Source organism: Pygoscelis adeliae, unplaced genomic scaffold (genome assembly GCF_000699105.1).
Source record: "Pygoscelis adeliae isolate BGI_AS28 unplaced genomic scaffold, ASM69910v1 Scaffold227, whole genome shotgun sequence".
NCBI lineage: Eukaryota > Metazoa > Chordata > Aves > Sphenisciformes > Spheniscidae > Pygoscelis > Pygoscelis adeliae.
In genome coordinates, this window is record NW_008825100.1 from 1,664,831 (window position 1) to 1,677,366 (window position 12,536).

The following is a 12,536-nucleotide window of genomic DNA, read 5'->3' on the forward strand; positions in this document are numbered from 1 at the left end:
AGCCCGGGTTGGGTGGGGGTTCAGTTACAAGCTCTGTCCTCCTGCAGGTCTCCTTATTTCAGGTTTCCCATTGGTAAAATGGCAGTAATTCCAGTGACACCACGGGGACAGTGGAGGTGGCACCGAGCCCCCGACAAAGTCACTGTGGCTGGGGTCTCCCCCTGTTTCTGCAGTGTTCCTTTTCCCTTTACTTCTGGTGCGGGGCTGCCAGCAGTGGGCTTGCCCTGAGAAGCTGATCTGCTTTTCTGCTGTCTGTGTCTGTACATCTGTCCTTTCTTCCTCTCTCCCGTGCCAGCTACTGCCTTTCTTTGCAGCTTCCCCAGTGGGAGCCCTGGAAATAAGGTGTGAAATCACCTGAGAAGGAATCAGCTTAGCTTGCAGCAGAGATTTAGGCTGGCTGCTAGGAGAAACTTTCCAACCCTCTTAGAGGGGCAGAACAGACTGCATTTATTTATGTATTTTTTTAACTTTCTATCTCTGAAACTTTCTCTGTGTGGAAGAAGCAAATTTAGGAGCGAGGGAAGAAGATTATGGGGATGCCCGTTTGCACAAAAGTATGATATTGCCTCCAAACCTGCCTTAAATTTTACAGTACGTATTTCATGTCTCCTGGGGGACGGAAGCCCGGCTCTCCGTGCAGAGAGGTGTAAGATGCTGCTGTTTAGCTTTGATAGGATTTCAGGTGACCGCGGGTGGTACAGGAAGGATGCTTCTCCCCCTGCAGCACGTGGACAGGGAAGGGTCACCTCCTGCGCCTCCGCATTGCTATCAAAAGACCCATAGGCTGCAGGGTTTTCTTTTCTTGGCATCTTCTACGCTCCTCTCTGTGAGCTGTAAGAGATTAGTGTGCTGCAAACGTGAAGTCCCTAGAGTTCTATAGATTTAGCTCTGTTCCTTCGGGGTATGTAATTAAAATCAAAAAAGAAAAGAGAAGGAAAAAAAAAAGTGTTTCAGAAAAAGAGGGAGGTAATACATCAGCTTCCCTGCCCGTTCCCCATCCCAAGCCCCTGAAGGTAACGAGGGTCATGCACTGACCGGCTGGGTTCGTATCAGTCTGTGAAAGCACTTTGAGTGATATTTAAGTGGTAGATGAATACGATCCAAGAGATAATTGTGTAACCCAACTGGCAGGGACCACATAGTGATGCGTATTGATTTACACCTCCATATGCAGTGAATGCGACTGCTAAGCTGTGGCCAGGGCACAGCAGGTAAGGGGATAGCTGTAGCTAAAGCCCGTTATTGGGCTCTCCACAAAGTTTAATTTCCCAGTAGCAAACCTCCAGAGGCAGCCCGCACCCATTCAGCAGGTGTTCACAGCGCGCTCTGCTCCAGCAGCCGTCACCACTTCAGAGGGACAATTTAATTTGCTTTAATTTTCTCTCGTGGCTGGGAGGACGAAGGAGACAGGCGGTTGCTGCCGTGTCTGCGGGGGCTGATGCCAGCCTTGCTGGTGCAGGGGTGCCTTCCTTAGGGAATATTGTTTTCAGTATCAAAAGTTGCAGATACTGATGAGTTTAGAGGAGCGTGGGGTTTCTGGGACAACTTGCTTCCTTTACTTGCTCTTACAGATCCCAATTTTGGGGCTGGCAGTCAGAAACCCTCTGTGACTGAGCTCCCAAGCTGTTGTGTCTGCTGCCTTCATCCTCCCCGTCCCGTTCATCTACAGGGGACGTGTCACAGCAGCTGAGCGCTGTGCGGAGGCTAATGGCTCCACCACCATCGCATCTCTAGGAGGTGGCAGAGGTTTATGCTCATTTAGCGGTGTGGTGTTGTACCAGGCTAGAAAAGCAGTTGGTCTTGCTGTGGTTGTAGTGCAAAACTCGAACGGATGCTGCCATGGCTGGGGCTCTGCCTGTGCATCTGAAATATAAAGCTGCTTCTTCAAACCTGCAGCGTTTCAGGCAATCCTGCGAAAGGGATTTTTGGGAGGTGTCTGGGCAATAGGAGCAGGGGATTGCTCTGTCCCCTGAGCAATCAGCCCTTGGGTGAAAGCAGAGACCAAAGCCCGACCGAGCGTAGGTGCGTGCTGGCTGCCTGTTTGGGTGCTGCCACCAGGAGCTGCAGGATCTGTTTCTGACCCTGCTCACTGCTCTTATGGCTGTACGGAAGTGGTTGGACTGAAGCCTTGGTAGCATCAGTCTGGTTGTGATGGTTTTAATGAAGCATTCATCAAAGCTAATACCCCCCCCCCCCCCCCCCCCCCCCCCCCCCCCCCCCAGAATAAAGAACTATTTCAATTAACAAGTTAATCAAGGCAATAGAACCTGTCAGTGTAGCAGTAGTGTTTCAGTGCTGTGGTGTAGAGACTAAGGCACCACCGAAGTCTGCAGCTCTCCTGGAGTCGCTGCTGGAAGGACCCATTGGCCAGTGCTGTGGGTTCCCCACTGACGGTAGCTACGTACCATTTCCAAAATAAAGGTAGGTACAGAGCAGTAGGGCTCAGCTATGGCTGAGCCTGCTGCCTTTTGCAGCACAAAAAAGCTGTCTTTCTGCCTGTATCTGTGCTGCTGCGGGGAGGCAGGAGGGGGCACGGCGTGCTGCACCCCGTCCGGTTGCCCCTGCCATGCGTGGGGTGCTCAGGGCAGGGCTGCAACCTCCTAAATACCCTGGGGAAATGATCCCGAGCTGGATGGATCAGAAATAGCCAGTGTAAACCCTCTGGATTCTGGCTTTGCTTCCCCACATAGTTTCAAGAAAGTTTCTGGGGTATGGGGGGTGAGGATGGTCTGGGTGGATCAGGGTGTCTCTGCACAGACCAACAGCACCGCTCACGCCTGGGCTGATCCATTCGGACACGCACAGAGCTCCTCTGGAAAGAGGCATGGCCAGATCCTGGCACCTGTCGTGGTGTCTTTCTGCTGTTGCAATGGTGCAAAGAAGCTTTCAGGACAGTCTGACCAGCCAGAGGGTCTGAAGGTGCTCCAAGTGCAAGGTTGGTCGTTCATAATATTCCCTGATACTGTCCGATACAAAATCCATAGCCTGTAGCTCGTGAGCAAGCTCATCACGAGGCCTTAATACCCCAACCACAGGCCCTGTTATTTACATTCGATTGAAGATGTAGGTCATACAATATGTTTTTTCTCTTTCCTGATCGGCTGAGTGTAAAAGGCAGAATCCAATTTTCAGTGGAAGTAGACCTGATTACAAATTCAAATTTTTATTTCTCTGAGCAGTTTTGTGACATTTGCATTGTAATTTGCTGTTTCCATAAATATTAGAAGTTCATTTGCTGGGATATTCATCCAGAGCAGATTCAAGAGGGCTGAAAGCACAGGCTCAGTGAAAGAATGAAGTCTGTGGATGCCTATCAGGAGAAGATGGTTTTGTCACATCTGGCCACCCTTCCCTCTCACCCTGTTCTGCATACATACAGCTGATGTGTGTGCACCCATCACTATGTATTTTTAATATCCAGGTGTTATACCATAACATCCCGCTGCTTCAGCAAGGGGCACGGTTCACTTACGGCTCTTTGATTATGCAGAGAGTTCGCATTCATCCTTTCAGGCTGAAATAATTTGCGTCCGAGGACAAGGAGAGAACTCTCCCACCCAAAAGGGAAATGATGTTGCATTACTGAGCGACCAGCCCAAGAAATAATATAATCTTAGAAAAATGCAGTTCCCTTGAGTAAAGGAAGCTCTGTAAACTTCAGCTCCTCCAAGCTGTTAGCGTAGCTGTTGCCTGCGTTATAGTAATGCTGCTGTCAGACCCAGTCTACTGAAGTGCTCAGGAGAGCACTGGGGAAAAAGGGAATAAGATCCAGTTCCTGCTTAAAATGAGGACCTCTTGTAGGATCTGAATACTGTGAGGTTTATAATGCAGATTTTAGCATCTTGGGTCACATCCCTTCTTTGCTGTTACTTTGGTTTTTATCTCAGCTGGGTGCTGGATGTGGTGACAGTCACCCTTGGTCCTGAAGAGCTCGGAGAAGGGGCAGGCAGAGCCAGGGTGAGCAGAGGGATCAGCTGGAGGAAGGTAAAATGATGGCAAGGTTTCCACTGACTGGGGTGCTGGGGTCAAAAGTCTGGTTGTGTAAAACCAGGGGAGAAAAAGGTTCATTTTTAGAGCTGTCAGTGTTTGGGCAAACCCATGCAAGGGAGAGACACGTAATAAAGTTACTCTGTGAGCAATACCTGTGGTTTGCTCTCTTCTGCTCGCCACAGGGCGGGTGGCGTTAGTGTGTGCCATGGTTTATTTTGGGCTCTGTGGGTGCCGAGTGTGTACAGGTTCCACAGCCAGGGCGTGAACCAAACCGCAGGGACCCTCCTTGGTCTGGGTGCAGCAGCTCCCCGAGCCAGATGCTTACTAGAGTCTTCTCTAGCAAAGTGCCCGTCTTCGTGAGACCTGTAGGAACTTGCTGTCTTGGAGGTCTCTGCCTTCCAGGCTAATTTGTTTCAATGTAGGAGGACAGACAAAGCTGTCTCAGGAGCTTCATCTCTTCAGAAACCAGTATAAAATGCCTGAGATATAAAAATATCACTTAAAAAGTGCCTGAAGTGCAAAACCCAACCTATTTCCTATAAGCAGGGCGCTTATAAGAAATACCCTACAAGCTGTCGCTGCTCCCATGTTGCCGCTCCCAGTCTCTTCTGTGGCTTTGGATGAAGGTTTTCCCCGTTGCCTGTCCTTCGCGCAGGCAGGGCTGTTGAGGGGGGTTATATCTGCTTCTGCATCCGCCGTGCCCTTGACTTGGAGTCATTTGATAAATAGCTTTGCAGTTGGTTACTTAAGCATCTCCCGAGCTGCAGTCAGCATCTCGGCTGTGGGTGAGGGAGCGCTGCTGCCAAAAGTCAGGATCTGTGTCGAGAGCCTCCTAAGATTTGGCTGACTTTCCTTAAAACCCCAACTCCTGGAGTTGTCGTTACAGGAGAATCGCTTAGAGGGGGAGAAAAAGAGCTTCTGGCTGTCGAGGTAGTAGATAAAAACCCCCTGAAAACGTGAGCTGCAAATCCAGGAGACACACAAGAAGTCCAGTTTGGCTGTATTTAAAAATACCACTAGCTCAAAGCTGATCTCCAGAGGCTTTTGAGCCCAGACGGAGGGGCCGTTTCAGACACTCCTGCTTGGCAGGACTCTGCCTGTGTGTCTGCAGGAGGAGTGCAACCATCTTCATCGTCTTGCTTTGCTAGGAAAAGAGAGGGTGCGCAAAGAGGTGCAGGGCAATGCAGCAGGAAAACTGGGTGCAAACCCAGTTGTTTTCTGTCCAGCTGTCCAAATACTTTGTAAGCGCCTTGACCTTGGCAGATTGACTCTCCACTGGGAGAAGCAAACTCCCTCTGCCTTTTCATTCTTCACAAGGATGTAAAGCTAGGAGGACTTCAAAACTGCTTTCGCAGCACCCCAACCGTGGTATGGCCAGTTTGAGCTGTTTGAGGGTGACCGTGTCACTTGCAGTACAACAGATGCTGCAGGTCCTTCCCTTGGCCCTTCTGTGTGAGCACCCCATCTTGGGCTCCGAAGTCAGTGCTTCCAAAAAATCCTCTGGAAACACCGTGACCTTTGCGGTCTTGTCTTTCGCCGAGGCAAACACGGAGATGTCTGAGGGACCTTTTGCACAGTGGTTAGATGGCAACAAGGCTCTTGCAGATGAAGTTTGGGAGAAAATACCCTTTTCTTTTTAACCCTGAGCTAATTTAGCTCTGGGATGAAATCAGCTAGGAAAGGACTGAGGAGGAATTTTAAGTGGTCTGATAGAAAGGCGGGCAAACTGTGCATGAAGGGTTAACTCGGCAGGGCTAATGGTTGTCCCAGGGGTGAAGCCCAGGCTGCATCTCCCAGAGGACATCGTGTTGCACACACACATCCAGGGCATTTTTCTCAGCATTTTTCAGCATGCTGTGACGGCAGAGGTTTTAAAAGCCGTTACAGCAATCAGTCTGACCTCTTGCCTCTATAACAAAGAGGACATCGTTGTCATTTCTGCTACCAGAACCACCTTCAGATTCCTTCAGGGATATCCAGACCATGGAAGAAACCTCATGCAGGAGTTTTGGACTGATGGGCAGGCCTCTTTCGATTGCTGGTAGTAAAGGAGGGCTCTTTTTTTCCTGAAGAGCATGCTAAAGGGCACTTCTGCATCTGGAGTGACAAGAGGAATTTGGATCTATAGAGCACAATTATCCACGTCACCGCTTGTTAGGACGCTGGCGTTAACACCCTTCCTCTTGTGGAAAATCTCTTAAGCCCTGAGGACCGGCGTGAATCGTCACACTCTGTTGAACTTCACTGAAGCGGGGATGAATCACACGAAATTGAAGATTTGGCTTCAATATATTATCGGAAAGATACCTTCAGTGATAGCCTAGCCGGGGGGTACTGCAGCCCACCCAGGGTGGCAGGACCTGTTCTGAGGGGAGGACAGCACTTCTTGGAATTGGGGAGCAGAGGTTGGAGTTTGGATATCTGAGGGGTTTTTCATTTGGTTTTGGTTTTGAGTACTCTATAAAAGCAAAAGGCAGGTCTGGAAGGGACCTCAAGACATCTCCCAAGGGATCTCAAGACATGTCCCCTTGCAGGAACACCCCAGAAGATGTTTATCCAACACGTTTTTAAAAATTTACTCCAGAGAAGGGTTTCACAGCATCTCTGAATAGCTGTCCTGCTACATCTGTGCCATTATAGGTAAGAAAACACTTTCTTATCAGGGAAACTGTAGCAGCTGGTAGTTAAACCTTCTGCAAAGAAAGATATCCCATACAAGTGGTGGCCAGGTTTGACCCCGCATAACTTGTAAGATCTCATGAACTGACAAGTTAAGGTAATTTAGCAATTTGGGGAGGTAACGCAAAAGGTAGCCCTGGGTATTGGTCTGATTTCTACCCCTGTGATGGGAATGAATTTCCAGGAGTGGAAACATCAGCAAACCAACTGCGCATGATTTGCTTTCCTTGTCAATTGGAATCAAGGAGCCTGATTGTGGAGCATAATAGTGCTCTTGTAATTCAGCCATTATCTTTGTGCTGGAGCTGGGCATAATTGTATCTGTATCTGGAGGGACAAGGAGAAGGGTTTCAGTAGCTGGTGCTCACAAAGGCATCTTTAGAAAGCTCCTTACCCCTAGTACAAGCTTGGAAGAGCTTAAAGGAAAATACCCCTGAGTAGCTTTAGGCATTTGAACAGCCATCATTGTTTGATTCGGATTCAGTTACAGGACTAACATCTAAATGTTAATTCTTTTTAGGACATTATCAGCTCTTTCAGCAAATACAGAATGGGGCTGCAGTATTAGACTGGCAGCCAACCCTGCAGATAAAAGCCTTTTGAAAGGATGTTTCTTAGGAAGGAAACTTGATCAGAGAGTGCAGAATGATCATGAAGATGGTCTTTTCTGAGGGACATGGAGCAAATACGATGCATGAAGACAGCCAAATGAGGACCAGGAGGCTTCTGACCTGGGGAATGGGAGTACCAGCAATTTCGTGGCCTCTGAGAACAGTCTGTACCGTGCAGAGATCCTCATAATCCTGTCCTGCAAATTGCTGGTATGCCTGGAGTTCGTATGGTGCTGGGTAAACTGCATCGCATGCTGGGTTAAGACCAAAGTTGATGGTCACTTGATGACAAGAACGTGCCAAGGCAGTCGGTGTGAGGTGGCTCTGTGCTCGGTAATACGGGTCAGTGTGTGGGCAGATGGGGTTTGGATGCAGATTTCTGGCCTCTTGATCTGCTGGGCTGCCTTGCTCAGCACACAGTGCCCGTATGCATCAAGGTAGGCTGTGACCTGACCCTGACTCCCTGTGAGTCCTCGGTGACAGCTCGGAGGGTGACAGCCCAATCCTGCCCTTCTCCATTGCCCATTTCCACTGCTGGCCGCAGGGGTCTGCCGCGGGACTGCCTGCTGCAGAGCAGAGACCCACAAGCAGCCGAAAGAAGGCGTCTTGTTTTCAGCCTCCCCGAAACACATGTAGAAAGGCACTGGAAATGGTAAATCCCTTCCCCCCCTGGTTCTCAGAAAGGAAACGTGTGACTGCAGAGGTAGTGGGAGAGCGGCGCAGGGCAGCAGGAGGGATGCCCGCCCCAGCCACCCCGGGGCACTCCTCCGCAGTGGCAGCAGTGACAGGGCGGCGGGTGCCAGTGGGGAAGGACCTGGCTCGTCCCCTGGAAGAAGGAGGTCCGGCACCATCCTGAGTGCTGCCACCGCCGCTTCCGGCAGCAGATCGGTGCGGTGTCATCTAGGAAATGCGATTTAGATCACCATCCTTTTGCAGCAGATGGGGGAAGGGAGGTGGGGGCCCTTATCTCTTCTGGGGATTAATTTCTCTCTAAGCTGCTTTATTTTTTTGCCTGTTCGCCTTTTTCTTCATCCCCTCCCAAGTCTCACCATCCCTTGCTGGAAGAGTGGGAGCCACGGGAGGATCTGTGGTTCCCACTGCCATGATATCATGCCCTGCATCTCACCTTCAGGTGGGAGACGAGACCTGGGTATAAGGCTTGGGCTGCTGTCAGTTTTCCCCTGGGATGGGGTTGGGTTTTGCTAGTCCACATGGAGGGAAGAATCCAGCAAGCCTTGTACCTGTGTGTCACCAAACTGCATCCACCCCTTGGTGGCCTTGTGATCCTCCTGCATCCAAGAGGGCCCTTCACCCCTCTGATCCCCACCACGTCCTTGAGAAGTTACTCAGTTCCCAGGTTGGTCGTCATCCCTGGTGTGGCCACTGGCCAGCAAAGCTCTTTGGCGTGTGCTTAGTGTGAAGCACAGAGAATAGTTTCCCGGGGAGCTCTTGTTAAGTGTGCTGCTGGAGCAAAGCTCTGGTCAAGACACCTGGACCAAAGTCCACCCTGCAGCAGTGGCAACATCACTTGGCTCCTGGGAGCCTGTGGCAGCCCCCAGTTGCTCCCAGCATGGCCTCTCAGTGTGGCAGCACCCTTTTTCCTACTCCCTTCTCCACCTTCCCGGTATTTATTGTCCCCTCCTGGCTGTGGGAAGCAGCTCCTGGGCTCAGATGACTTTGGAGTAGGGACCTGTGGTTTTGTTTCCAGTCTGACATGAAAATACCGCCTTGTTTTCTCCTGGGTCTGCAAAGGGATGGAGTCCTTGGCTCCTGGGGTGGACGGCTCCTGCTACATGTACACGTCACACTGCTGGGCATTGCTTTTTGACGCGTGTTGAGGTTTTGTGCAGAAAAACCTGTGCTTCAGCCCATAGTTCTTGTGGTTTTAAGCACAATCCCAAATAATCCCAAATATCAGTAGTTGTTCTTTTTTCCCTGCAAGATCCGTTTAAGTTAAATACAAGTCACTGACCTTCTATTGGGAGTAAATAAGCTACACAGAGTGACTTTGGTTATACATGAGGTCAGACAGAATGAGCTAATGCTCCCTTCTGGCCTGGAAATTAAACTTTTCAGATAGCAAAATTTCACCCTGCAGCTTCTAAACTGCTAGCACCTTTCCTTATCGAGGAGGCCGAGCCCCGGGGCTGCACAGTGCTCTGCACTTTGTGAGACTGCTCATCCCCTTATCACCGAAATATAGCTCTGCTTGGAGGCAGTTTTCTTATATTACCCAGTTTAAGTGGATGCAGGCAGCTTCTGGGGGCGTGTGATGGAGCAAGAAAGCTATATGATGGAGTGTGATGCCCTAGTTAACTTTCAAAGGGTAATTAATCTCTCCTTAGCAGCAGCGGGCTAGCTCCCCTGGAAATTTTGTTCTAGCAAGCCCCATGTGAGATTTTTACCAATTGCAAACCTTGCAGACAAATTCCAGGTTTCTGGAATTATTCACGTGAGAGCTCTGGAGAAAGGTCCATGTTAGAAATTAAAGTCCTCTGCTTACAAAAGCCAGCAGCAGCATTGTCCTGCTCTCTCCAGCCCTGTTTCTTTCCACTTAACCAGTGCTGTACACACTGCCATGGCTTTTTCACTTTTTTTTCCCTTTCTTTTTTGCAGCCAGGATGTTTTTTCTTGCCTTTTTATTGTTCCAGTGACCTAGCAACTCCACTTCGGTGGAGCCCTGCCAGGAGACTTCCTCCCCGAGCCGTCTGACAGTCTCCAGCAGCACTGCCCTCGGATGGGAGCACAAGTTAAAATGACATCGGGCTGGGTCCCTGCACAGCTTTTGCTCTGCCCTCACGAGCACCAGCGAGGGTACCGCTGCCTTCCCGCCAAGCAAAGCTTCCAGGGGACTTTAAAAACCCTGGCTAGAGGAAGGAGAAGCACTGCATGGGTGATATTTTCTGTAACATTTCTGCAGGGTGCTACAGGAAAGCCAGGAGGATTTTAGACGTGAATTAGGTGTTGCTGGGTTTTACCATTTGGGATCTGCGGTGCAGGCAGGGTGGTTGGAGACATTTCAACATTGCAGGGTGGTGGGAGAAGGGACGGAGAGGAGCTGTGAGTGCTCAGAGAGCCGTGCCATTTGGGAGATTTCTTTTGGCTTATTTTTATTAATGTTTACTGAAAACGGTGAGAAAGAAATCCCTTTGGTAAGCGCTCCCGGGCCCCGTCAGCTGGTGCTGGGGCAGAGCTGTCTTCACACCCCCTGGGGCTGCAGGGGCTTTTCCAGCATTAACACCGGGAGACAACGCCAGAGGGGATACTTTTGAAGTAAGTAGAAAATAAATGAGCCAGCAAGCAAGCGAACACAGCTATTTTGGGCTTTTTGCTCAGGAAAGGCATGAGGGACACGGGTCCCAGGGCCCCTCTGGGGCTGGAGGCTTGGTCCCCACTTCACTGGCTGTATGGATGGATGAACTGGGATTTTACTAGAGTCTCAGCATGGTTATAGGTTTTTTTGGGGAGTAGGAGTAGTCATGAGACAGCTTATCCCTGTTGGAAGTGGACTTGTATGAACGTGGACATGTATGAACGTGTTTTCCAAAGACTCGACAATAAAACAGGACTTTTTTTTTTTTAATTCAGTTGCCAAAAGCTATATAAAAACAAAAGCTCATGAAAAGAGGTTTAAGGCACTGCTCTGAGCCCTGGGATGGTGGTTTTCAGGCAGCATGAGTCCATGCAGTCCCAGGGATATGTGGATTGAACCCAAACTGTCGAAGAAAGATGAGTAAGAAACGCAGGGTTTCATAGGCTTGAGCTGGTGGTCTGGGAGCCTGCACCTCCCCAGGGAGATGTTTAGGACACCAAAGTTAACAGCCTGGAAATGACTGGATAAGCAGGACAATATCCTGTCCCTGCACTGTGCAGGTTTTATCCCTGGTTGCAGGCGGGCCTTATGCATGCATCCCACACTTTTGGAAATGACCACAGGTTTCTGTGCACTCTTTATTTTAGAGTACCTGTTTCTCTGCTTTAGGGTACTGCTCTTAAGAGCAATAATTAGATCCTTTTTATTTCTTATGGCATCTCTGAGCATCAGGCTCTGGGATCGTGAAAAAAAGGGTAGGAAGCAAAAATGGCCTTTAGCATCCTCCGTGGTTTTACAGGTCCCGGAGGGGAGGTGGTGTGGAAATGCAGTGTGTTTTTGTCTCATAAAGCAGTACTGCAAGCAAAGTGCTGTGGCCCAGCATAGGGAGGGCTGAGGATGATGCCGATGTCCCCAGCCCCGTGGGCATCCATCACCCGTAGCAGCTGGGTAGGTGTTAACCAGTCCTTGGCACTCAGAGCTTGCAGGGTCTGCTGCTGGCATTAAGCCCCCATCACCTTTCTCGAGCTGACATACTAAAGCTCCAGCCACCTTTGGTGGCTGCATAAATCCTTCGTATTATGGGTAAAATGACTTAACGTCCTGCAAATTGCTGTCCTGCACTGTGTGGTGCCCACTGGGGGGAGGATGAGGAGCATAAGGACCAGAGCAAGGCACTGCCGGGGGATGTGTCTATAGGGCACCTCATGCAAACCGAGCCCCACAGCAGTGTGGGAGGCACCAGCAGGGCTTTCCTGCACCTCTTCTCTTCCCCATCTACCCTTGTTTACCACCTTTCTTCATCCAGCCTGAATAATTCCTTTTATTAATATTGAAAGAATTAGCAAAAAAGGGTTGACTGCATGTGGTTAAAGACCTCTCGCATTCTTCCCGTGCTTAGTGCACACGAGGGACCTTCCCCAAGCAATATTATCAACGTGTTTACGCTCAACTGACCCGTCTCAAGTATGAAAATTTTTTTTTAAGCTCCATTTCAGCCCCCCCCCATTCTCCCCCCATCTCGAACTGCTTCTTTCAGGGCAAGAACAAGGAAGGAAATTGAAAATCCCAGAGAGCCCTGGACAGTCCAGATTTAGGGCTGTAGCTTTTGTTCACACAAACTCACTTGGCTCCTAACCGGCCTCCACCCATGATCCCGACATCCGCAGCAGCCGTTCAAAACACAGCGCAGGGCCCGGCCCCAGCCCTGGTGGGGACCAGCAGCCACCCGTGCCACCCGCTGCGAGGCCGGCAGCCCCGGCTTTGCTCCCTGCTTCTCCTCCCTCACAGCCTGCCTTTCTTCCTAACCTTTTCCTACAGCCGGCAAGGAGTTTTCTAAGTTGAGCTGAGTTTTTTTCCCTCCGCGAGCGTTGGATGATGTTAAGATTATGCAATGTTAACAGATGTGGGCTTTATAATTATAGCTGCCTGTCCTTGGGAGGAGC

The 12,536-nt window shown here is 50.1% G+C and overlaps 1 protein-coding gene across 1 annotated transcript in view; it reads left to right on the plus strand.

Annotated features, from left to right (window-relative positions):
• Positions 1-12,536, plus strand: part of LOC103919630 (mucin-5AC-like) — a 22,675-nt gene continuing 10,139 nt past the window's right edge. Inside the window, exon 1 of the mRNA XM_009327167.1 lies at positions 1-7. The gene's annotated coding sequence lies outside the window, so the exon portion shown is untranslated. The remainder of the gene's footprint in view (positions 8-12,536) is intronic.